We start from the raw sequence: 26,355 nt of genomic DNA on the forward strand, positions 1-26,355 counted from the left end.
AATTTAAAATGTGAAAAATGCGAAAATACTCACACACATTTTCGCGGCTTGAAAACTCATGTGTAAATTATTAGATTTCCGGTTGACTAGTGCTTAAATTGAAGCTTATACATTCAATTTCAAGATTCTAACGAGTAATCGGGGCTGATTTCAATATAGATCGTTGTTTTTTAACTGTTAATCGCCGGTCGTCGCACTTTATGATGCGTCTCTGTCGCATGTATGCATATTATACGTACTTATGCCAAAAATTCCCAACAAATACTGGACATTTATTAAAATTTTATAATATATTATTAACATAGTTTTTTTAGATAATTTATTTATTTATTCAATTAATTATTGCCAATGTGCTAATTAAATACGCCAATCATATAGTGCGATACGCACCACATAGTGCGACTTGCCGCCGCGGCGGATTAAGTGTCGAGAGGACGCGTATAATTAACAATTAAAAACAACGGTTTAAATTAAAATATGTCCGATTACTTATAAGAAACTTGAAATTGAATGTTTAAGCTTCAATTTAGGCACTTGACAACCTCAAAAATAATTATTTACACATGAGTTTTAAAGCTTATTTTCGCATTTTTTAGATTTTAAATCGCTTAAAACTCGTAATCTATCAACTTTTGCGAAAAAAGATATTTAGATGATATTTAGATATTTAGATGACCCAAAAATGAAAAAAACATTTTCGTGGGAAAAATACGTGATGTTTTGAATTTGTTAAAAAAAAGTGTTTCAACAATTTCTGCCTAAAAATTTCGCCCGGTACCCTTCTGATTTGTTGTTATGATGGATATATTTTTTACCAAGCATCCACAAAGAAACCGAATTAGAACAACCGGATATAGGTAGCATTAGGTCCGGACCCCGGAAGTGTCACAGGTTTTCGAAACGGACCGCCAGGGAAACAAATTGGTGACCCCTGACCTAGCACACTGCAATGGCATAGTACCTATGTGTATGACAGTCTCTTCTTTCATTTCGCACTTTCTGCACCATGGTTCATTCACCTTACTTAGTTTGTATAGGTGATTTCTTAAACGGCAATGTCCAGTCACCATTTCAGTGACCGTTTTGATCTCTCGTTTATTGAGGTTCATCAAACTATTCGAGAGATTTTTTTGTCAATATTCTTGATTATTTTTTTAGTCTGGATTTGCCCTGAGTGGTTCTGCATTTCCTTTGATGATTCTTTATCAGCCATTTCTGAACCTCGTTTTTCGTAGCATCTTTAGTGATGCCACAGAAAGGTTCTGGGCCTTCAAAAGTTTCTCTCGAGCTTTGTTTCGCTAACATATCTGCTCGTTCGTTCCCATGCACCCATTCATGACCCGGCACCAATATTAAAGACACTTTATTGTCTTTTGCTAGGTTGTTGAGGAGATCTTTACAGTTTCTCACCAGTTTTGATTTGGTGAGAGGGTTCTTTACAGCCAGAATAGCCGATTGGCTATCTGTGTAAATGTTGATCCTCTTAGCTTTAGGGTCTTCATCAATGATTTCATCAATGCAGGCCACCAAAGCAAAAACTTCAGCGTGGAACACCGTTGTATGTTGACGTAGGCTGTAAGATTTATTATAGTTGCATGTTTGCCCAAAGACTCCTGATTCAGTACCATGGGCAGTTTTAGATCCATCAGTGAACCATATTAAGTCCCCATTATTTAATATTTGGGACTTTTTGTTCTCTAGATGGTATAATTGTGTTAATCTTCTTAGTGAAGATCAGTTCTGGTGTCATCATATTTGAATTCATTATAAAGATGGAATCCTCAAGTATAGTCCCAATAGTGTTTGTGTGGCTATTCAATACATAATTCGGCCTCTAAGTATTGTTTGCTTTGAGTCTCCGGATGGTCATAAAGGCTTCCGCCTAAATATATAATTCCAGCGGAGGGAGACCTGTAATTGCCTCTAATGAAGCCGTTTCTGTACTATTCAAGGCTCCTGTTATATTTAGAAGCTCTTGTCTTTGTAGGGTGGTGAGAGTGGTCACACAAGATTGCAAAGGCGTCTTTCTCCACCGGAGTATGTTGCTTAGCCCTATTGGCTATATTGGTAATATGAGTAGTCCAATTGGGGTTTAAATGGGGTAGTGATGCGCATTATAAGGTGTTGCTTCCAGATAACACCTCTAGCCTCTCCTACTCAATTCCTATCCTCACCTCCAAGAAGTGTGATCTTAAACACACGGGTGAACCCCGGTAAACCTGAGCAACCCTACTGGAGATTGGGTAACCAACTCCAATGGAAGGTAGGGTCAGGGTGGACGAGGAAGGGAGAAAGTATAGCTTGTTCAGAAGCTATAGCCAGCAGCCCTGGCACTAGACTCGGGTGCAGTAGGCTGATAACCTGCTCACCTTAAACTCAGATATCAGGAATGCTACAAACAATGTACAAACCGGACGAACCAATGGACAACGACCAAAGCTACGGATTTACGATTGGGAACCTGGAATGTCCAAACCATGCTGCAGGCAGGCAAAATGCAAAGTATTGCACAGGAACGATGGAAGTACGAAGTAGATATAGCAGCTCTCCAAGAAATCAGATTTAAAGGACATGGTTGCATAAATAAAAAGAATACAGTATGTACCACTGTGGAGCAGAAAGACAAGGAGACTTTAGAGTGAGTTTTATGGTAAACCATAAATGCCGCAGGTCGGTGTTGGGTTTCACTCCAGTTAATGAAAGAGTAGACAAAATACGCCTACGGGGAAAATTTCGTAATATTACAATTATTAATATCCATGCCCCAACAGAACCAGCAGATGAACTAGTAACAGATCAATTCTATGACCAACTACAAGTAGAATGTGAAAACGTACAGAAGGGAGATGCAGTTATAGTCCTGGGTGATATGAACGCGAAGCTGGGAAGAGAGATAATATATGCAGAATCCTTTGGTAAGCATAGTTTACATGATATTACCAGCAATAACGGTATAAGAGTGGCACAGTTGGCAATGACAAACAAACTCAGAGTGGTTAGTACGTGTTTCCCCCATAAAAATATTCATAAAGGAACCTGGACGATACCGGGTACCAGAGGCGTGCGGTCCATGGAAGCGGGGGAAGCGCCGCTTCCCCATACCTACTTCGATATAAGAAAATATATCTATTATTAATTAATACCTATTTAATAACAACATTTTTTCCCTAATCCAAGTAATCTACATATTACCTAGGCATACGCATTGAAAAATATTAAAAATTAATCGCGTACGAACGAAATCAATATGCACACAATTCAACTACATATTCGGTCCACTCCTGACAGAAGCGCATCTCAAAATCGCCGCTTGTCAAGCAGTTGTCCGGTGTAAAAATTGGTCAGGGTTCAATGACTGCAACCCATTAGTCGCGTGAATTTTGGTACTCTGGAAGCGTTCGTCCTAGCGCATCCTAGCGCCTTCCGACTGTTACTGCTGCAGCGGTGGTTAGGTACGTAAATGTACATTCGCTTAAAGAATATGTATTTCGATTTAAATTTTTTGCAGATATTTTTCCTTTTACTGATCTTTTATTTGACATTTTACAGATGAGGTCAAATGACATTGCATTTTGTATAAGACAAATTGATGACTTTATTAATACGATAATTAAAAAACGAGAGCAGTTTAAAAATATTTGGGATAAAACTGAAAATATGGGATTTGAACATGAAAGAAAAATAATGAAGATTGATAATGTCGGCAACAGAGAGACCTTTTGATAATATTCTATAACAAATGAATTCTAACTTTCAAAATTTTAACGATTTAAAATTTGTAGAATTATATATAATCTTAATATTTCTAATTATAATTCATCAAAATTTCCCACAGAGGAATTTACTTCACTACGATTAAATAATGAAAATCTTTTGATATCCCAGCTTTGCATTCTCAGTTAAGTATCGTTTATGAAACAACTGACATTAGTGATAAAGAAATACCCAGAAATCTGGGTATTTCTTTATAACTACTGGTTTAAACAAGTCACTGTGTGAAGTGGTCAAGTTGTGTGAAGTAGTAGGTACTAACTATCCCAGCGACAACTGCATCAGTTGAACGAAGTTTTTCATTATTAAAATGCATTAAAAGTTTCAAATTAAGAGTTTAAAAGAAATTCAACAAGCGAAATTTAGCCCTATTATCCATTGAAAAAGACTGCATTCAACAATTATCAGAAGTTGATATTAGAATAGACCTCAAGTATAAATAAGTGTCATATTGTTGAAAGTTGTGTGTTGTGGAAAATGCCTCGGAATATAATTTTTTTTAAATAGAACTCTTCTTTAGGAAACAAAGCCCGGCGCGAGGACTCAAGGCCCGAGCTAGCAATATAGATCAATGATAGGTCACTAGTCACTAGAAATAGCGGGAATAGAGTGCCTCACGCATTGATCGGGGTAGGATTTAGTGTGTAAGTCCTTGTACCCAGGACGTCTCACATAAGCACTTTGCTGATAGAGAGCCCCTATAGCGCATCAGATTGTTATCAGGTGGGAAGTGGCTCGACCCTCGACCCTTAAGAAAATATTTTTATATCCTTATTGAATCGCTTCCCCTTCCGAAAAAGTCACCGCACGCCACTGCCGGGTACTAATAAATTTAATCAAATTGACCACATATTAATCTCTGAACGGTGGGCAACCTACGTAACAGATGTTAGATCTTATAGAGGCGCAAATTGCGATTTGGACCATTTCTTGGTTATATCGAAGATAAAACAAAGAATATCAATGGTAATAAAAGAGACAGGAGCCAAACAAAGAAAATGGAATACATATATGTTTAAAAACCCTAAAAAGAAGAATGAGTACCAGCAGAAAATAAAATTAATATTAAATGAAAAAGAAGAACAAAACAACATTGAAGAAGAATGGAATGTTATCCAAACGACAATTACAAATACAGCAAAGGAGACATTGGGTGAAACCGCACACAAAAGAAACGAGGAATGGTTTGACCAAGAGTGCCAACAAGTAATAAATAGCAAAAATATAGCTAGACAGAAATGTCTACAAAGAGATTCCCGATTGAATAGAAGGGCATACGAAGAACTGAGAAAAGATGCAAAGAAAATATGTAGAAGGAAAAAGAGGGAAATGTTGAATAGAAAAATACAACAAATTACAGACTATAATAAGAGAGGAGAGACTAGAAAATTTTACAAGGAAACCAAACAATACACACAAGGATACATGACAAGAACAACAGTTTGCAAGGACAAAAATGGGGCAATTATAAGTGAGAAAGAGGAAATAATTAAAAGGAAGGAGCATTTTCAAGACTTCCTTAACCCAGAAAAAGAACAAAACCAGGATGAGAGAACGATATCGGCAAATTGTTATGGAAGCTACCCACGCCTAAAAATTTGGGCACAGTACTTAAAGAAGAAAGTTATGGCTGCGAAACATGGGTGGTGACACAGAAATCTGCCAATGCATTAGATGTGTTTGAAAGAAAAGTATTACGTAGGATACTGGGCCCAATAAGGGAAAATAACAACTGGCGAATTAGGTATAATAGAGAAATATACGAGCAATATAGCGAACCAACTCTAGCACAACACACTAAACTGCAGAGATTACGGTGGGCAGGGCACGTGGTCCGCATGCATGAGAATAGAATCCCCAGAAAATTGCTGAATGCAAGAATGCAGGGAAGAAGACCGGTTGGAAGACCTAAAAAGAGATGGGAAGACGAGGTCGATGAGGATGCCAGGAACTTCCTGGGAACGTGTTCATGGAAAAGAACAGCGGTAAATCGAAATGATTGGAGAAGCTTATTGAAGGAGGCCAAGGCTCGATTTGGGCTGTAGTGCCATTGGATGGATGGACTTAAAGAAGAAGGATGAAGAAATAATTCACCACACAGCAGAACAACTAGTTGAGCAACCAACATTGGAAGAAACGATAAACGTCATAAAACATCTGAAAATTAACAAAGCACCTGGCACAGATGGAATAACTGCAGAACTGATAAAGGATGGTGGACAGGTGCTATGGAAGCGTATCCATAAACAAATCGACCGCATTTGGACACTAGAAGTTATCCCAGAAGATTGGAAAGTAGGAATCATACTTCCTATTTACAAAGGGGGAGACAAACGGCTCTGCAAAAATTATAGGGGCATAACAGTTTTAAATATCGTCTACGAGATATTATCTAAATCTAAAAAATTTTCTATGGACGAATTAGAGTCATCCATTAAAACAACTAAAAATACAGCTCCTGGAATAGATAATATACACTATGTTATGCTAAATAAGTTAGGGATGGCTGCAAAGGAGATGATCTTGGCAATATACAATGATATATGGATAACTGAAAATTACCCCTCTAGTTGGAAAGAATTCTTAGTTGTTCCTTTTCCAAAACCAGATCGAAGTCCTGAATCACCAGATTCATATAGAGGTATCTCTTTGGGATCTTGTATTGCTAAAACTTTTGAAAGAATGGTTAAAATCAGATTGGAGAAGTGGCTAGAACTTAATAAAAAAATGTCAATGACCCAATTCGGCTTCAGAAAAGGTTATTCTGGTACAGAAAATCTAAGTCATTTAATAACAGATATTAATTTATCCTTCACTAACAATAAATCAGTTACATCTCTATTTATAGATATTGAAAATGCATACGATAATGTTAACCTCAACATATTGTATAACAAAAGGATTGAAGTTGGATTACCAGAGTCTTTTAACACAAAAATAATCAAGTTGTATAGTAATAGAAAATTATATCTTCAAATTAACAACGAACGCTTAGGACCACAAATAGCTCAAGACGGATTACCACAAGGAGGAATATTAAGTCCAATTTTATACCTAATATATACATATGATTTGGAAAAATCGGTAACAGATACTAAAATATTACAATTTGCAGACGATTTGGTAATTTATAGTGACCAAACAGAAATAAATACAGGTGTAGAAAAGGTAAAACAGAGCTACACTGCAATTAGAAATTGGGCGTTTAAAAATGGTATGTCCCTTTCAAATAAAAAAACACAAGCATGTATATTTACCAAACGTAGGAAAGGCATTCCAAAGGAAATAGAAGTAATAGATGGTATTAAATTTCCGGTTATAAAATCAATAAAATATCTTGGGGTAATTTTGGATCAGAAACTCTTATGGAAGGAACATATAGAAAACACAGTTAAGAAAGCAGAAAGAGGAGTGAACGTGTTGAGAACCATTTCACATTCTAAATGGGGAGCAGATCCAAATATTTCCTTACTGATGTATATATCCTATATTAGATCAATAATAGACTACGGATCTATTTTCTATGCAGATGCAGCAAATGTTCATCTACAAAAAATTGAAAATGTTGTCAATAAATGTTTAAGACTTTGCATAGGTGCTTTAAAATCTACTCCAATAAACAATCTACATGTGGAGTGCGCAGAGATGCCATTAAGGTTAAGAAGAAATAAACTGTGTAGTCAATTCTTAGTAAATTTATCACATAAAGAATCAGAAATAATTAATAAAATTCATTGGCTTTCGATAAATGATTTAATAAAAGGTTATTGGAAAAAAAAGAAATCTCCCTGTATTGCTGAATGTTATAGAGAACTGGCAGAATATAAATAAACTTTACATACAACCCCAATTAATTTAAATTATATTTTTAATACAGTACAATTAAAAAATTTAAAAATAAACTTCCTAAGAGATTATTCCAATTACCCAACATGTATTAGAGATGTGATGTTTAAAGCTGATATTAAAGAACTATCATCAAATGCTTATCAAATCTACACCGATGCTTCCAAAAGTACTAAAGGAACAGCATGTGCAATATACGATCCTCAAACAAATGAGAGTAAGATGTTTAAATTAAACGCAAATAGTAGCATATACTCAGCTGAATTAATAGGCATATTAGAAGCCCTAAAATACTGCCAACATCTTCCAAACAAGAAAATTAATATTTTCTCTGACAGTAAAAGTGCTTTGCAAAAAATTAAGCACCTTCAATCTACATCTAAAATAAATTATATCATCTTAGAAATATTAGAAAAAGTTGAAGAATTAAATAAAGATTTCAAAGCAATACTCTAATATGGGTCAAAAGCCATTGTGGAATACTGGACAATGAAACAGTTGATGTCTTAGCTAAAAGGGCCATACACGAAGGAGAAGGAACAAAATACAAATGTACAACAAATGAAATAAAAAAAATTATTAACAACGTTTGGAAATCAAAATGGGAAGAAGATAATAAAAACAATCAAAAAGGCAAACATTACAAAGAAATTCAAGAAACGATTCCCAAAAAACCATGGTTTATAAAGGGGAATCCTTCCAAAAATGCAATAAGAAAAATTTGTCGTTTGAGGTTTAATCACGTACCGGTTCCCAAATTTCTATTTAAAATTCGTTTAAAAACCGATCCATATTGCAATTGTGGAGAAATAGGAGACGCAGAGCATCAAATATTAAATTGCTCTCTAATACAAGCTCAAGTGACAATCTTTTTGGACAAAATTTATAAGTTAAAGGATGTCATACATCCAATTAATTTAAAATTCTTATTAAATCAAAGTAATAATCCACAACTGGTCATTTTATTATGTGAGCATATTAAAAATATTAAACTGGAAATATGAGTAGCTATGGTTAACTATCTGTATTTAGAATTAGATAAATATTGTAAAAAAAATGTAAAAACAATGTAATAAAAAAAAACAAACCATTAAGAAGACGAATAACCTTCGCGAGGATGAATCGGGTTTTAGTCTTACCGTAATGAAAAAAAAAAAACAAAAAACAAAAAAAAAACAAAAAACAAAAAAAATATATATAAAAAAAAATAAAAAAGATACAAAAAAAAGGAAAAAAAATATAATTGAATAAAAAGATGAATAATATAATGAAAACTAAAAGTAAAAAATGTGAATGTAAAATAATAATAATAATAATGATATGATGATATTGTAATGTATAAATAGGGAAGTAAAATAAACATAGAGTAGTTGAAATTAATGTAAAAATGAGCAAACTCGGTTAGATGAGCGAATGGACCCTAAGGTCCGCAGTCATACAAACCCAAGAAAAAAAAAAAGATATTATCGGGAATCGCATACAGTCGCCTGGAATCGTTTTCGGAAGAAATTATGGGTGAATACCAACGTGGTTTCAGACCAAAGAGGTCAACTATAGACCAAATATATATGTTAAGAACTATACATGAAAAATGTGTTGAATATAATATACATATTTACAACTTGTATATCGATTTCAAACAGGCGTTTGATGGAGTAGATCGACAAAAGATGTTAAAGCAGCTATCTATGTTAGGGATACCCAATAAGTTAGTTAAACCAAATACTATAGACTAGACTGTAATACATACAACTCTTGACATATCTAGCGGTCTTGTGGTGATAACCAGAGCAATCTAACTGTTTAGGCAATACGTAAAGTATCCTTAACAATAGTAACCTATACTTATTGTACGGTTATAGAGTATATTCCCATAGGTAAGCTGGTTAAGAGTAGATAACGATTTTTCATATGTAATTTAAAGTATTATCTGCATAAATGGCACAAAGAATATTTGCTACGAGAGGTATATGGTTCAAAATGCATACAGTATCACGACTAATAAGTTATGTTCACATACATGTAGAGTACTTACAGTTTTATTCCTTGATGACGTGTCACATCAGAGCTCTGATTGAATTCCATAATCCATTTGGTTCATTTGTAAGGCACTCACTAATACGCTAAATAAATCATCGTCGATAATACTGAGCAGATTGAATTATCTGAGCGGTATAAAACGATAGCAAAAAAAGCCGGTAAAATGCGGCCTTTTTACGAATAGCGGGAGCGTCGATAGATTAGAGATGATTCTCGTTAGGAAGCTTTTGACGATCTGCCCCGGCGAGGGGTTCAAATGCGAGTCTCAACAATAACCTGGAGTTTCCAGAAAGGTTACATAAATACTACTTGAATTTTAAGTAATCAGTAGTACAGGGGCGTAACTAATTATTTTAGTGAGCCGTGTATAATATATTTATTGTACATATTGCCGGGGGCGACAGGCGAGAGAGATGGCCTATATCACCTCGAAGAGAGGGGATTGGCAAAGATGTGCACAACGATAAGAAATGTTTGAAGAAATTAGAGTTTATATACACAAGGGGTAACAACGATAAAATGGAGGAAAACGATAAGTTTTCCCCCTAGGGATAGATTTTAATCTTCCAGGGGAATCACAGCGATTTTCGTAATACCACGAAGAAAATCACCGTGAGTAGTGTGAATCTTGACAGTACGAACTAGACCATCCTTACCAGGCAATACATCTATTACCCTGGCAGTTGGCCATAAGAGTGGAGGAGTACCATCCTCCTTCAACAGAACCAAATCCCCGATCTTGACAGGGTCAGTAGGGTCGGTCCATTTATTTCTTTGCTGCAGGAGGCAAAGATAGTCTTTTTTCCACAATTTCCAAAATTGCTGTTGAATTTTACTAATACGCTGAAAAAGATTCAACCTATTTTCAGGTATCTCTGAAACACTTGGTTCAGGGGGCGCGGTTAAACTTCTTTGAACTAAGAAGTGAGCTGGAGATAGGAAAGCGAAGTCATTGGCGTCAGACGACATCCTAGTGATGGGTCTCGAATTTAGAATAGCCTCGATTTGGCATAATACTGTGTTAAACACTTCAAAGGTGAAGTGGGAATTTCCTATAATTCGATAGAGGTGATACTTCACACTCTTTATTCCTACCTCATGGAGGCCGAATTGATGGGGGTTGCGGGGAACACCCATCTTGAAAGTTATGGAGTTTTGAGTACAGAATTCCTTAATCTGTTCCGAATTATTTTGATTTAAGAAAAAATCATAGAATTCGCGCATTTCATTTTTTGCCCCATGGAAATTTGTGGCATTGTCGCTCCAAATAATACTGGGCGTGGATCTTCTGGCAATAAACCTTTTCAGAGTAAGAATATAGGCTTCTGCGCTTAATCCTGTGACGAGTTCGATATGAACACATTTAGTGCTCATGCAAATGAAATAGGCTACGTATGCTTTGTAAAGCGGTGCCTTCCTCAAATGTGAGGACTTAATTAAGAAGAACCCCCCATAGTCCACTGAGACGACTTGGAAGGGTCTAGTGGGGAGTACACGATCGGGATGCATATCTGCCATCTGTTGAACAGAATTGGGTGTCATGAATCGGAAACAGTTTACACACTTACGAATTAAGCGTTTAATCTGTCTTAATCCGTCAATTGGCCAGTACTTCATTTTGACATACGAAAGTACTGTTTGCGCGCCTGAATGTAATAACTTATGATGAGCTTGAGTCAAGATTAGTTCTACAACTCGACATTTAGAAGGAAGTAGAATGGGGTGTTTTTGATTATACGATATGGGGGCGTGTCGGAGACGTCCTCCCACACGAATCAGCCCATCATTATGTTGTAGGAAGGGGTTGAGTTTACGAATGGCTTTATTGGTCACGAGTTTAGCATTTTTCAATTCAAGAATCTCTTTTTTAAAGTAGATACTTTGGATATACCTGATGATCGCGTGATCAGCGATCTCCATTTCGGGTGGCGTCAATATATCCGTATCTCGTGGAGAGTTATTTATTTTCTTTTTAATATTACTGATGAATCTAAAAAGATAAGCGACAATTCTTTGAATTTTACGAAAAGAAGAAGATTTAGCGAATAGATTTTCAAAGGTGTCGTTGAGTTCGTGATTTGTTGCTATGTTTGAGACAACTAACTTCCTTAATTCAGGAAGATCATCCTGAAAATGAGGAATTTGATGAAGAGAAAAATCGATGGGATTGTCTCTAATAAAGCTAGGTCCGCATAACCAGTCTTCGGTGGTCTGGGGATTATCAAAGACATTTATCCCTCTGGAAGCGGGGTCAGCGATGTTTTCGTGACTTCTGACGAAATGGAAATCACAAGGAAAAGTTTCCAACAAGGAATTGACCTTTTGAATTCTGTTTTGTACAAAAATGTTCCAAATGTGTTTTTTAGAAAGTATCCAAGACAAGGCAATTGTAGAGTCAGCAAAGAGATGAGATGAAGATATACTCAAATTTTTCTTGAAGATGTGAAAAAGTCTATGAGCCAGAGTGACTCCCAACACTATTCCACAAAGTTCCAATTTGGGGATGGTGAGTTTATTTTTTAGCGGAGAAATTTTGTTTTTAGAAGCGATAAGCCGCGACGATACAGAAAAGTCTGAGTATGTCGCTTTGAGATACACACAAGTGCTGTATATTTTTTCCGATGCGTCGGTGAAAATAATTAATTGAACATCAACAACTTTCTTTTGTAAAAGTAAGCATCGAGGTACCTTGACCTCTTCTATAGTTTTGAATGTCGATAAGAGGTTTTGCCAATTTTTCATAATGATGGGTGAGTCAATGGGTTGATCCCAGTCCAATTTCTGGGACCATATTTCCTGTATCAAGAGCTTAGCGTTCACAAGGACAGGGGATAACCATCCTAGCGGGTCATACAAAGTAGCAATGTAGGAGAGAATAGTACGTTTAGTAACAACATTAGCCAATTTGAAGATAGGAGTTTTAAACGAAAAGTGGTCGCGTTCTGAATCCCAGAATATGCCTAAGACTTTATCAGATCCCGTGAAGTTAAGACTGACTTCAGAGACGGGATTTAAATTGTGTTGAGACAGAAATTCTGAAGAACTGCAGTTCCACTTGTGGAGGAGGAAACCATGGGTTTCTAGCAAAGAAGTTAATTGTTCGAAAAGACAACTTAATTCATGAAGACTGTCAGCACCGCTGATCAGGTCATCCATATAGATAGATTCTTGCAGAACACTAGTAGCAAGTTCGTGGGTATGTTTGTTGTTGTCAGCGATGTGCTTGATAACTCTTTGAGCGATAAATGGGCTACTTGGGAGCCCGAAGGGTAATCTTTGAAATTGATAGCACCGTAAAGGCTGCTGAATATTGTCCCTAAAGAGAAAATTTAACAGAAATGTTTCAGTGGGACAAATGGCGATTTGTAGGAACATTGCCTTGATGTCGCCTACTAGTGCGAATTTAAACTGACGAAACTTAGCGAGAATGTCAAAAAGTTCATGTTGGACGACATAACCTTTGTCTATGACGTCACTGAGGGAGATTCCCGTAGACGATTTATTGTTTGGATCGAAAACTATACGAGTGGAAGTAGTAGAGTTGGATTTGAAAACGGGAAAGTGAGGGAGAAAGTAATTAGGTTTACCTGAGTCATTTAGCATTTTTAACGGCACTTGAATTATTTGTCCGTTATTGAGATATTCCGATATAATGTCCTGATATTTTTCCAATAAATCAGGGTTGAGTTGAAAACGTTTCTCGAGACTGAGAAAACGTCTTTTTGCCGAGAGAAACGAATTTCCCATGTCTATATCTTCGATAGGGAGTTTGAGATTGAGTGTGGACTCATATCGTCCATTGGGGAGAACATTAACATGTTTTACGAAATTAATTTCAGCGGGGTGATCATTAATGAGATCGGTGTTCTGAGGAGCGGCTTCTTCCAGCTCCCAGAATTTTTGTAAATGATCGGATAGTTCCTCGTTGGACACTACCGGCTCATTTACGGCGGAAGGAGTGTTATGAGAACAACAAGTAACGAGAGAGTTTGAATAAAATTCCAAAGCCTTTTTAGTATTTTTCGACTTAAGAGCAAAGTCTGGAACTGACCCTGATATCGTGTACCCGAGTAGAGTGCGTTGAAGAACGGGAAGACCTTTTCCCAAACGAATTATTTCAGGTTGAATGATATCGTTATACAGGTCTGCACCGAGCAGGATACCAATTGGGGATGTTACATGGAACATCGGATCACCTAATGGTATCTCTGAGGGTATGTTTAGTTTGCTCGCCGAAATAGAAATTTGAGGAAGCGGATTTGTTATCTTTGGGAGTACAGAGCACGAGATGTCAAAAGGAACGTCGTTAGCGACAGCGAAAATTGTTGTATCTACAATAGATTGAGACGAGGATGAGGTGGAGTTAATTCCATTGATCCGTAATTTTCCATCTCTAGTGGTGAGTGACAGTTCCTTTACGAGGTCAGCACTAATAAATGAAACCTGTGAGGCCGAGTCTAAGAGTGCCTTTGCGAAGACCCTCTTGCCGCTAGGAGCGACAAGATAGACCTGGAGTGTGCTTAATAACACCAAATGATTATCAAGCGAGGCTGCAGATAGAGCCATTGAATGTGGAGTCGAATTTTGAAGATTAACTTCCGTTTCAGGAGCTCTAACATGTGAGGGCCCCTGTTGTGAATTACCCTGTGTATGGGAGTTATTTGAGATAGCGGTTTTATTATGATTATTTGAGTTGTGTTGGCCAACAGCCGCGGAAGGGTTACTATGACCCGTTTTGTCGAAATGGAGCAACGTGTGATGACGAGATTTACAAACTATGCAAGAGAATTTGGATTTACACTGATCGAGCATGTGAGACCCAAGACAATTAATACAAAATTTATTTTGTTTGACAAAACTAAAACGTTCTTTAGAATTCAACTGCTTGAACTGAGGACAAGAGTAGATCGAGTGAGAGTCGTTGCAATAGGAACATTTCTTAGGACCTAAGCGAGGCGAAAGGTTACTGGTAGAAGTGTCTGAGGCTAGGTGTAAAGAGTGTCTGGAAGTAGTAGTCGATTTTGGTTTTGATTGAGATTGAATATTCTCAAGATGAACAACGCGTGTCTCGATTTCCCCTAGAAAATGGACAAAATCAGGGGTAGCTTGGCTACCACCGGATTGGAACTCAAGAGCCCTAATGGTAGGTGCGTCGAGTTTCTGAGTAGCGATATGTATGAGAAGTAAATGCAAGAGATCTGAAGGGGGCCTATTCAAGTTCAATAGGGCCTTGAAATTATTTGACATGACCGTATGAAAATTTCTTAATTGTGAGTGATTTGCGTTTCCAGAAATAGGAGGCGCATCAAGAATTTGAGAGATGAGAGTTTTGATAAGCGATTTAGAGTTGGCGTACCTTTGTGTCAGGTTATCCCGGGCTATTTTGTAATTGTCACCTGTGAGTGGGATATGCTCGAGAAGCGTCAAAGGCTCGGAAGTTAGAAAACTTTTGAGGTAAATGAGTTTTTCCAGATCACTTAATGTAGTATCAGATCCTATTATTGTATCAAAGGTCTCAATGAATGAATTGTATTCAGTAACTAAGCCACTAAATGGTTTTAACTGAATACGAGGGAGGTTTACTGTTCGTTGCCTAGCCATAGACTGTGAGGTTAGAGAAGAATTAGGGTCAAATTGGAGGGAGGGGGTAGCAGTCACATTAGAACTTTCAATGACCTCTAACCTTTCTTCCAATAGAGAAATTGTATCCAAATATTTATCAAAAACCACAGAGGAATCAGTAGAGGGGGTAGGTTCCTCGGGGATCGTCTCCAGCACATTTTGAGCATCGCGGAAAAGTCCGTAAGAATGTTTGAGTTGTGAAATTATTTCACGAATTTTATATTTGTTTAGAGAATTAAGAGTTGTGGGAACCGAATCAGCCAACTTGGTTATATCAAGTTTTGCGGTGAGCCTCTGTCGGTTATATTTTGATCGGTCAGCCATGTTGCGAGAATGTGAGATTAGATAGATTATTTGCAAATGTCTAAACCTATAAATCGATGCGAAAATGAGAGAATATGTACAATATATTATATATTACACGTTTAATAGTGTGAGATTGGCTTAATAGTATCACCCTGTATGAGCGCAGATTAGTATATGAAATGCAAAACTATAAAATTTCAAAATATATGCAATTTTCCAAAATGGGTATTTTTCAGCAAGTGTGAGACACCCTTAACAAGTATTTAAATTAATTAAATTGAAGGAAAAAACAATTATTTATTTTCTATAGTTTTCTAGAAGTGTAAAATGAGCTTAAGCGAAGCTAAATGTAGCAAAAACTTACAATTTATGCAAGAAAACAAAATTATTTTTAATAATTTTTGTAACCTGTGAACCAGGCTTAATCGGATTCAAAATTATAAATTTAATTTAAATCAAAAGGTTGAACAAACAATGTTAAAATTATAACACCCGTACTATCAGCCAAGAAATGAGTACACTTTTTGTATACTATAAACAGAAAAATATATTTACGAAAATAAAATAATGTAATATATGCAAATATTTTTTCATACAAACAAAACGACTCCTTTATTTGAACAAAGCAAGTAGTTTCTGAAATTGCACGTGTAGACCGGGCTTAACAACCTACCAGCTATTGTAGAGACGTGCTGGGTTAAATACTGAGAATTTGAGTGCAGAAAGAGAGGAATATTTTATTTTTGTGCCGGGGCGGCGTGGCTTGGAAATTTCCAAATGCAACAGAAAGACACTATAAATGAAAAACCGTTATTCTCAGAATAGAGATTATCAAAATATGCAAATACGAAGGACCTTGAGGATTTAATTAATAAATAATTAATATGATCCGGCTCGAAGGACCAGAAATGTTTAGGCAATACGTAAAGTATCCTTAACAATAGTAACCTATACTTATTGTACGGTTATAGAGTATATTCCCATAGGTAAGCTGGTTAAGAGTAGATAACGATTTTTCATATGTAATTTAAAGTATTATCTGCATAAATGGCACAAAGAATATTTGCTACGAGAGGTATATGGTTCAAAATGCATACAGTATCACGACTAATAAGTTATGTTCACATACATGTAGAGTACTTACAGTTTTATTCCTTGATGACGTGTCACATCAGAGCTCTGATTGAATTCCATAATCCATTTGGTTCATTTGTAAGGCACTCACTAATACGCTAAATAAATCATCGTCGATAATACTGAGCAGATTGAATTATCTGAGCGGTATAAAACGATAGCAAAAAAAGCCGGTAAAATGCGGCCTTTTTACGAATAGCGGGAGCGTCGATAGATTAGAGATGATTCTCGTTAGGAAGCTTTTGACGATCTGCCCCGGCGAGGGGTTCAAATGCGAGTCTCAACAATAACCTGGAGTTTCCAGAAAGGTTACATAAATACTACTTGAATTTTAAGTAATCAGTAGTACAGGGGCGTAACTAATTATTTTAGTGAGCCGTGTATAATATATTTATTGTACACTAACCTTACATGTATAAAATTGCTTTATTATTGTTTTTGTATAAGTGTTTGAACTATTTTTGTTTTAATTTAGTTTAGCAAAATTAGCTCGTTATTCAAAAAATAATAAAATTAATTTGAATGTTTACGTCAAATTTTACGTTGTCAAAACTTACTTTCACCGCAAGCCGACAGTGGCGCTAGTGGCAACGTGCTTCGCGTGCTTCCAGATTTCTGTGGGAGTTGGATGTATTACAGTCAATAGTATTTGGTTAAACTTATGCGGATGACTATGGAGGGTTCCAAAGCTATGGTGAAAATAGATGGAGATATGACAGAGGCGTTTGATGTTGAAAATGGAGTTAGACAAGGCGATGCCTTATCAACAACACTTTTTAATCTAACTTTAGAAGCTGTTGTTAGAAAATTGGATATAAACGGCTGTATTAATACAAGATCTATGCAAATATGCGCATATGCGGATGATGTTGCCATAATAAGCCGCAACAAAAGGGTATGAAGCGAAAAAGCTATAGAGCTGAAACAGGAAGCTGCTACGTTTGGTCTATATATAAATGAAAGCAAAACAAAATATATGGAGTGCACAAAGTCGAATCAACATGAGAATCTGAAGGACAACCATACCTACGAATATGCCTCCACTTTACCTCTAAACCGTGAGTCTAAGCTTAGAATCTACAAAACAGTAATTAGGCCAGTCGGCACATATGGATGTGAAACGTGGACTCTCTCAACCAATGATAAAAATCAACTGAGAATATTTGAGCGCAAAATACCAACAGCGATGGTTCGTGGAGAATTAAAATGAACCATGAGCTGGATGAACTAATGCAAAGCGCAGATATTGTTAGATTTGTAAAGTCACAAAGACTAAACTGGCTCGGTCACCTAGAAGGATGCCAGATAATCGAGCTGTACAAGTAATCCAGTAAGTAAGCTGTAAAAGTAGTTCCTTCTCCTACCGGAGGTTGGCTATCATCACAGCTATCCGTACCTTATTGGCGGCTGCTCTAAAAAGATCTACTGAGCTGCAACTATACCACTCTCTTAAGTTTCTCAGCCAGGAAATTCTTGTTATGCCAGCTTTCTTGTTTTGATGTTCTTTATCACCTCGCAATCCTTTTCTAGCCTTCTTATAACACTTTTTGTAACTTGTTGGATCCATGGTATTTTCAAAATCCTTCTGTAGAACCACATCTTAAATTCTTTATATTGTCTACTTTTAGTGTTCAACTTTCCATTCCATACAACAAAGTCAAGAACATGTAGCATCTTAAGGCTCTTATCCTCAGCTCCAGAGGAAGGTCTCGATTAACAAACATTTTGTTCATTTTTATAAATGATTGTCTTGAAATTTCAATGCGTGTCCTGGTTTCTCTACCTTGGTCATTCTTTTCATTTACCCAGGTTCCCAGATATTTGAAGTTATTCACTCTTTCTACTTGTTATCCCTCGTTATCTAGCCTTCCTAATGTATGTTGCTTAGAAATAATCATGAAGGTTTTCTTAACGTTCATTTTTAGTCCATATTTTAAACTGACTTGATGTAGTCTATTTTCTAATCGTTGCAGTGCTTCTAGACTGTCTTCAAAAATGGCGGTGTCATCTGCGAATCTTATGTTGTTCAAGATTTTTCTGAATTATTGATATACCCTCTTCTTTTTCTAATATTGCTTCCTTAAAAATAGCTTCGCTGTACAGATTGAATAACAGTGGAGACAACAGGCAACCATGTCTAACTCCTCTTTTGATGTCTATGGTGTCTGTTTCGACATGTTCGATTTTAACCTTTACTTTTTGATTCCAGTACAGATTGACAATAACCCCTATATCTCGACAGTCCTCATTATTTTCTTTTAAAAGTTCTACGACTTTCTGATGTCGTACTCTATCAAAAGCCTTTTGATAATCTATAAAGCAGACATAGAGATGCTGTTCATATCTAATCTTTGGACTGAAAAGTTCGTAGGCTAACATAGAAAGACATTTTTTTTTTGACTAAGTATTTCACTAGAATGTTTTTAACTGATAAAACGTCATAGCAACGCATCGTTTCCTACTGACAAAACTCCTTAGCGACGTGATTTCTCAGCGACAAAATTATGACAGATCCGTCACGAAAGTGACTGGTAATAACAAATAAACAAAGATTATATTTCGTTGATATGGTGCATTAATTGTCTCGTGAAATAGTCTTGTCGAATATCATTCGAGAGAAAATTATTTACCGGCAAAATTTTCTCCTGGTTTCATTCAAGTTCGTTGCCTTTTGGTAATTTTCGCTTATGAAATTTTGACAAAATCACTCGACTGACGTCTCGTGATTTAAGTCAAAATTTAATTCGCGAAAATTGCCAGGCAACAAACTTTCATACCAGTCGAAAATATTGCCGGCAAAATTTTCCCTCTTGTGATATTATACACGATAAAATTTGATTTTATTATTCAATATAGTTACCTCTGAAGGTGATACAATGATTATAACGGTCATACAACTTTTCAATACCATTTTTATAATACAATTTGTCTTTAGCATCAAAATAAGCCTCATTTTCTGCGATTATCTCTTCATTGGTATTTTCACAGCGAGCATCTTCTTGAGGTCAGCGAACAGGTCGTAGTCGCTGAGAGCCATATCTGGTTAACAGGGTGGCTGCGGAAGCAATTTGAAGCCCAATTCATGAAATTTTGCCATCGTTTTCATTGATTTGTGACACGGTGCGTTGTCTTGATGAAACAACACTTTATTTTTCTTCAAATGGGGCCGTTTTTTCGCGATTTCGTGCTTCAAACGCTCCAATAACGCAATGTAATAGTCGCTGTTAATGGTTTTTCCCTTTTCAAGATAGTCGATGAATATTACACCATGCGCGTCCCCAAATACTGATGCCATAACCTTGCCAACCGACTGTTGTGTTTTTCACGCTTCGGAGTCGGTTCATCACATGCAGTCCACTCGATAGACTGTTGATTGGACTCCGATGTGAAATGATGGAGCCGTGTTTCATCCATTGTAATAAACTTACGTGCATAGAAATCGGCCCACCTAAAAATTTGGTCATTTTTGAAGTCTTGTATTTTCTAAACCTGTTGGCCGATTTAAGTGATTTTTTTAATATGTTATAGTCTTATTCTTCAACAATATCGCTGTAATAATATTATTGTTAAAAAGGTAAGTGTTATTTTATACCGGGTGTAACAATGATAGTGTGTTTTTTCCTCAAAGTTCGGAACACCCTGTGGAATATTCTAGCATATCTAAAATATTGAAATCAAAACTCAACTGTAGCCTTAAGCTTTCTTAACATTTTGCTTTTTGATTCATTCGCTTATGTTGGATAATAAAAAAGTTAGGTATTTTAACAACTATCAACGTTCTTCATCAATACAGGGTGTTTCTAAATAAGTGCGACAAACTTTAAGGGGTAGTTCTGCATGAAAAAATAATGACCGTTAGGTTTATAATCGTATGTTCGCATATGCCTCGTTTCAGAAATACGGGATGTTGAATTTGTTCGTACAATCTGACGATTTATTTATTGCTCTAAAACCGCATGAGATATACAAGTGAAATTGGGTAGGTTTTAAGGCGTAATTATTGCGCATTTTTTGGCATACAGTTAAGAATTTTATGTTCACCATTAGCGTGCCTACGGGTAATATGACCAGTATGCACGCCAATGGTGAATATAAAATTCTTAATTGTATGTCAAATATGCGCAATAACTACCTCTTAAAACCCACCAAATTTCATTTGCATATCTCAACCGGTTTTAGAGCAGTAAATAAATGGTCAGTTTGTAAAAAAAAATTCAACATCCCGTATCTCGAAAACGAAGCATTTGCGGACATATGTTTATAAATGAAACGGTCATTACTTTTCATGCAGAATTTCCCCTGAAAGTTTGTCGCACTTATTTTGAAACACCCTGTATTGATGAAGAACGTTGCTAGTTGTTAAAATACCAAACTTTTTTATTATCCAACATAAGTAAATGAATCAAAAAGCAAAATGTTAGGAAAGCCTAAGGCTACAGTTGAGTTTTAATTTCAATATTTTATATACGCTAGAATATTCCACAGGGTGTTCCGAACTTTGAGGAAAAAAACACACTATCATTGTTACACCCGGTATAAAATAACACTTACCTGTTTAGCAATAATATTATTACAATGATATTGTTGAAGAATAAGGCTATAACATATTAAAAAAATCACTTAAATCGGTCAACAAGTTTAGAAAATACGAGACTTCAAAAATGTCCAAATTTTTAGGTGGGCCGATTTCTATGCACGTAAGTTTATATCAACGCAAAAATTCGGTTTTATTACGATTGAAGAGCTTCGAACACTTCTCATAATCATCAATTCGTTTTTGAGCTCTCGCGGCACCCACTTTGCACAGAGATTTCGCATACCCAAATATTCATGCTCAATATATCCAACACGTTCCTTTGATATCTTTAGAGTCTCGGCTATCTCGAGCAACTTCACTTTACGGTCATCCAAAATTATTTTGTGGACTTTTTTGATGATTTCGCGGTAACAGCCCCTTTGGGGCGTCCACTACGTGCATCGTCCTCGGTGCTCATTTCGCCTCCTTTAAACTTATAGACCAGAGAAATTAGCAATTAAATGGCCTCTTTCGTGACATCCGTTGATACAGCTATCTAAGAACTGCTTTGGGTAAATTTAGTTACAACAATATCCAATATAAAAATTATGCAAAAGATTTACCGTACTTTTTAACTTATAAACAATATATAAGCAATTAAAAATCGCTGTTTGATTTTAAATACAAAAGGTGGAGACCGGTAAATTGTATGAAATAGTGACACAATTTTTCTGAAGAAGCATAGAAAATTCTTTAAAATGATAGTTTGTAAAGTTATTTTTGTTCATCTGTTGCTTAGTTATTGGGAAAACAGCTCCAAAAGTCGATTATTTGAAAATGATTAATAACTTTTCTGAAAATAAACAAAAAACTTTAATTTTGCGTCAGAGTAGGAACAATGTTACAAGCATTTTGTTATTAAAATTTCAAGAAGGTCCACTTAATAGTTATTGCAAAATTGCATTTGTTTTTCCCAAAAAGCTTTTATCTACAACGTCATTATGCGTAAGCTGTTCTAAAGACACCAAATTAAAGAAAAAAGATCATTTTATTAAACTGAATTATTAAGTGGTACAAAAATGTATTCTAAACATTGTAAAATATTTTTGAAAAAGTGGTATGATTTTAAGCTTATAAACAATTAGAATAACTCAGAGGCATTAACATGTAGGAAGTTAGTATTTTTTATTTGACATGTTGGAATTTTTATACAAATTAAAACAAAAAATATAATGCCCTAAGGCCCTTAAGACCCGAGTTAACCATTTTTTTTTTCAAAAATTCACCGTGGCTTTGTTTATAAACATTAGGAAACTTAAAAAGTAACATTTAAAAGAATCGAAGTTCAAGTATAAACAAAAAGAAAATCAAAACGATTCTTCTAAAAGTGAGCTGTCCATGATGCGCCAAAAATGGAAGGTTTAAAAGCAAAGCGATTGTTTGATTTTACTGTCGAAAAATGAATTCACAACTACGCATTTACAAAAGTCGCAATAACTCCGGTTCTAACCAACGAAAATTGATGTTCCTTTTTTTATTTGGGGTGCCTCGGTGCATAGATTATAAAAATATGATCAGCTAATTTGTGATTTGTTTATTTAAGCCAGTATTTTGTTTAAACCATTTAAAATAAATATTTTTTTGCCAAATTTTATATTTTTATTATTATTATTAGTATAAAAGTTAATGAAATGATGGGCTACATAAATATTTATGTATTACGATTATAAATAATATTATTTAACAATAAATTTTACAAAAAAATATTAATTTTTATTTAAAATCAAAATGTTTGCATTGTTAATTTTTCTTGAGGTATGCTTAGGTATATTTTTTGTGACAATTACTTTTCTTGACTAAACCCTACAAGGCTACAAATATTATAAACTTCGTATAATTATAAAATATGTTAAAATAAAATTAAGTCTGTCAATTTTAATGGGTTCATTATAATATATAGGTATAAATTGATAAAATTTGATATTTGATAGTTGCATCTTAGGTTTCAGACCATGCAGAAATTTTTATGAATTTTACCTGTGTTTTATGATTACTGAATAATAATGATATGATTACTTATGAATTTAGAAAACTCATGAACCACGAAGTAAGAGAACTTCTGAAAGGAGAAGACATCGTCAGATTTATCAAGGCACAGAGACTCAGATGGATGGGACATATAGAAAGGTGGCATCCAGAAGCCGTTATTAAGAAAATTTCCAAATGGAGACCTGTATCAGACAGACCACGAGGAAGACCCAAAACTAGATGAGAGAACCAGATAGTGGAGAACCTTAAGAAGATGGGAGTCAGAGAATGGGTAACCAGAAGCAAAAACAGGAACGAATGGAGGAAAAGTGTAGAAGATGCCAAGTTACACAACCAATTGTAAAACCAAAATGTTGATGCGGATTGATTCACTGCGACAAATGAATTGGAAGAGTTGAAAGACTGCGGCAAACACTCCGCTAGGAGTGTATGTAGATGCCATGATGATGATGATTATTTATGATTACTTAATGAAAAAATAATGAAAAAATGGCTTTCGGTTTCAGATTTTTAATTCCAAACAACTTTTCATAATAACAGTTTTTGATATTGTGAAATACTGTAAAGCGGGATTTATAATTTTTGACATGACTGCTATAAAATTGATAATAAAAAAATGTGGTTCCAGGTTACGTAGATACGTATAATGTATATTATTTATTTTTAGCACATAAGCAAAACGCTCGGACAGGCCGATTTTTAAAATAATCATAGTATATTATAGCATCAATGTTTCGAACTGTACGCGATCCCCGATCCCTCTTCAAGTGGCAAACCTAACTTTGATTTTTGTAAGTAGAAAAGTGCATCATGTGGCATATCATTTAAAAGCTTTTCAAATATTGATTACAAAAATGTAAAGCAGTTAATTCCTTTTTGAGAGCGTAGGCGCAAACTTTCGTTCGAATTATATTTAAATCCATTAATTTTTTTCGAATCCTGAGAAAACTAATGAGTATTTTTGAAAAACAATTTAAACGCAGAATGAAAGACTACAATATTACCGAGGACCAACAGTCTCTTGTAATAAACAAAAAGTTTCTTTTGAATGATATTTTTAAAATTAAAAATCACACTAAATTTTCTCTTTTTTCACCCCTGCAACTCTTTAAAATAAACAAAGCAGTTCTCAGGGAACTTTGACCCTCGATAATACTGTAATCTTTTATTCTGCGTTTCAATTTTTCAAAAAAAAAAACGTATTACTTTTCTCAGGATTCGAAAAAAGATGAATACATTCAAAAAAAAATTTGACCGAAATTTTGAGCCTACGCTCTCAAAAATAATTAAAGTATTAAACATTTTTGTAATCAGTATTTCAAACGCTTTTAAATGAGATGTCAAATGATGTTATTTCCTATTTAAAAAAAATCAAAGTTATGACTGTCACCTAAAGAGGGATCGCGCAAAGTTGTGCGCAAAATGTGCTAAAAATAAATACGTTAATAAGGGGGGCAACAATTATTCCAGTGCACTGTATGTATTGTACATATACAGTACATTCATAAAAGGTGGAAACGGTCTATTATCTCATGACTTTATTATTTTCAGAGTTAAAGCTCTGACATGTCGATTTTTATTTTTAAATTATGATTTTTTGACGTATAGTACATAATGGTGACGTCATCGATGATTTTTTTAAATGGGAATAGGGGCCGTGTGGTAGCTCATTTGAAAGGTGATTTAATTGTCTATTTAGTAATATAAACATTAACATCATTATTTATACAGGGTGGCCAAAAAATAATCTAGGAATAAAAATAATTGACGCAAAAAGAAGAATGTATGTAATTTATTTATCTCAAAAAATGTTGATTTCATAAATAAACATTGCTTTTCGCTTAAATTAAATGTCAAACAGCCACACACCTGCCTCTTGGCAGTTTGAACATTTAATTTAAGCGAAAAGAAATGTTTTTTATCAAATAAAAAACAGCGCGATGTTTTTTTATTTAATTTATTTTATGTTATTCGATTTGACGCAATTTTATTTATTGTATTAAATTTTACTTAATTTTATTTAATTTGATTTAATTTTACGTAATTTTCTTTAATTTTATTTTATTTTATTATGTTTCCACTTTCCGCATGAGTTAGAAATAATATTTTTTCTAGGGCTGTACGTTTGGAAAAAAGCCACAAAAAATAGAGATATATCAATTTTTGTTTAGAAGTGAAAATACACAAATTAATTCTTTGACAAGGTTGTCAAAACCACACTTTCAATATAATGGGTTATCACAACGACGATATTGGTTTCCATGACGACGATTTAATACCATGGTAATTGTGTACTGATTCTACTGATCTGACTTATAAATATTATGTCAAAATAATTGTATTTCATAGAATTATCGCGCTAATTTCATTAAAACATGAACACAATAAGATAAATTTTAAATAAATTAGTAAATAATATCTAAATATTAGTTTATTGCATGTATTATAATACATATACTATAATGCCATATTACAAGGTATTTTACTTTCCCGCACGCCGTGCGGTAAACTTTCGGAAACGAAATGCGTGCGTGAAAGTGGCTCTTTTAGCATGGCCGTAGAAAAATTAATTTTTTTGATTTTTTTGTAATATTAATTGTTAACCACTTAATGCACACATTAATTTCGAGGTGACTGTCAAAAAATGATTTATTTTTTTCATTTTATGATTCGGTTATGCATTATAAGGTAATTAAAAAAAACAATTATAAGGGGCGTAGTAAGTGTATTTTTCATAACAAGGGCGTATTAAAAAAAAAATTAAAAATTTTTAGTATTTTTAATTTAGTAAATTTAATATATAAATTTTAAGTATTTTTATATTAGAAAATTTATTATTTATGTACAATTAAAAGCAAAGATTTATAGGGGCGTAGAATTATAGTAAAGGCATAAATAAAAAAAAGTTTTATTTGAAGTCTGATGATAAAGTTGTAAAAAGGTCAAAAATATTTTGTGGACCGCTCTGTAATACTGTAAACACTGCAATTGTAGATAATAAAATAAAGATCTACTACCTGACAGTAACGAAAATAAAATAAACTCTAAATATTGCAAACACAATACAAGAA

At 34.8% G+C, this 26,355-nt stretch overlaps 1 protein-coding gene across 1 annotated transcript in view; it reads left to right on the forward strand.

Moving 5' to 3' along the window:
- The window catches only part of LOC114328667 (zinc finger protein 226-like), a 64,237-nt gene that overhangs the window by 4,688 nt on the left and 33,194 nt on the right, over positions 1-26,355 (forward strand). The gene's annotated exons all lie outside the window — the stretch shown is intronic.

The sequence above is a fragment of the Diabrotica virgifera genome, chromosome 6 (genome assembly GCF_917563875.1).
Source record: "Diabrotica virgifera virgifera chromosome 6, PGI_DIABVI_V3a".
Taxonomy (NCBI): domain Eukaryota; kingdom Metazoa; phylum Arthropoda; class Insecta; order Coleoptera; family Chrysomelidae; genus Diabrotica; species Diabrotica virgifera.